Genomic DNA, 1603 nt, shown 5'->3' on the forward strand with positions numbered 1-1603 from the left:
CGTTAAAGGATTTAAAGTGTACTCATTCCGATTACGGGGCCTCGGATGAGTCCCGTATCGTTATTTTTCGTCACTACCTCCCCGTGCCGGGAGTGGGTAATTTGCGCGCCTGCTGCCTTCCTTGGATGTGGTAGCCGTTTCTCAGGCTCCCTCTCCGGAATCGAACCCTGATTCCCCGTTACCCGTTACAACCATGGTAGGCGCAGAACCTACCATCGACAGTTGATAAGGCAGACATTTGAAAGATGCGTCGCCGGTACGAGGACCGTGCGATCAGCCCAAAGTTATTCAGAGTCACCAAGGCAAACGGACCGGACGAGCCGACCGATTGGTTTTGATCTAATAAAAGCGTCCCTTCCATCTCTGGTCGGGACTCTGTTTGCATGTATTAGCTCTAGAATTACCACAGTTATCCAAGTAACGTGGGTACGATCTAAGGAACCATAACTGATTTAATGAGCCATTCGCGGTTTCACCTTAATGCGGCTTGTACTGAGACATGCATGGCTTAATCTTTGAGACAAGCATATGACTACTGGCAGGATCAACCAGGGAGCTGCGTCAACTAGAGCTGAGCAGCCGGCCGCCCGGGAGTGTGTCCCGGGGGCCCGCGCGAACACGCAAGCGTCCGCTCAATCATTCTGCAAACAGGAGGAGGCTGAGCTCCCCTGCACAATACACCTCGAAACCCTCTCAGGTCCCGGCGGCGCGCAGCGCCGTCCCAAGTACTTGGTCGGGTTCGAGAGAGGCGCAATCGCCCGGAGTTAGGCGAGTAGACGCTTTCGGTGCGACCACCCGTGCTCCCAACTGAGCTTGCCGCTGCCGACAGAGGCCCGGGAGCGTGCTGTCGTGGCATTGCCGGCGGGAGACAACACGCGCCACCTACGGTGACCGGCAGCTCCAACGCCAGCGCCACAGAAGGACAAAAGCCCCACTTGGGTGCCGAAGCGAACTCTCCCAGCACAGCGCACGCGCCAACACATCCGCACAGCTGCGATACAAACCACCAGCGAGAACCGCTGGGGCGACCGAGCAGCAGACGGCGTCGCGGCGCCGAGCGCCGGGCGGCGGCGCATCCTCAACGCACACAGTCCTCAATCGGACCAGCACACTGAAGATGTCCACCGCGCTTCGCACCGGGCCCGCGAGGACCTACTTTGGCCGCACGGCGCCGCGCGCAGGGTGCGCCGGCGCGCAGCTGCGACGCCTGCCGCGTCCGTCGGCCGGCGCGCCTGCCACTGGCCGCCCCCACCAGCCGGCTGTAGCGCGTGCGCCCACGCACCGCGCGGCCAGCACGCCGGGAGGCGCCCCCTCACCGGCCGGGGACGGTCCCACCCAGCCACCGCCGCGTATCGCTTCACACCCAGATGCCGTTCAGTTTCGTCGGCATGGTGGGTATCGCTGGAACAACCGGTTCGTACCTCAACCTATCGTCGCCATCACCGATTCACCCCTAGCGAGAACAACCGCACCACAACAGGTTACCATTTGTTCATTTGCGTAACTTCACCAGAAAACGCAGGCGTCCATCGCCATTTGCAACTTCAACGATTATTGCATGCCTGTGTCAGGTGTCACGCCACACTACGTCTGCCCACATACA

The 1603-nt window shown here is 60.5% G+C and overlaps 1 non-coding gene across 1 annotated transcript in view; it reads right to left on the bottom strand.

The window, feature by feature from the left end:
* LOC124728962 overlaps positions 1-555 on the bottom strand; it is a 1909-nt gene extending 1354 nt beyond the window's left edge. The window contains exon 1 of the ribosomal RNA XR_007007509.1: positions 1-555. This exon is cut by the window's left edge and continues 1354 nt beyond it. This is a non-coding gene — a ribosomal RNA (small subunit ribosomal RNA).
* Positions 556-1603: the final 1048 nt, after the last annotated feature.

The sequence above is a fragment of the Schistocerca piceifrons genome, unplaced genomic scaffold, assembly GCF_021461385.2.
Source record: "Schistocerca piceifrons isolate TAMUIC-IGC-003096 unplaced genomic scaffold, iqSchPice1.1 HiC_scaffold_1183, whole genome shotgun sequence".
Classification (NCBI taxonomy): domain Eukaryota; kingdom Metazoa; phylum Arthropoda; class Insecta; order Orthoptera; family Acrididae; genus Schistocerca; species Schistocerca piceifrons.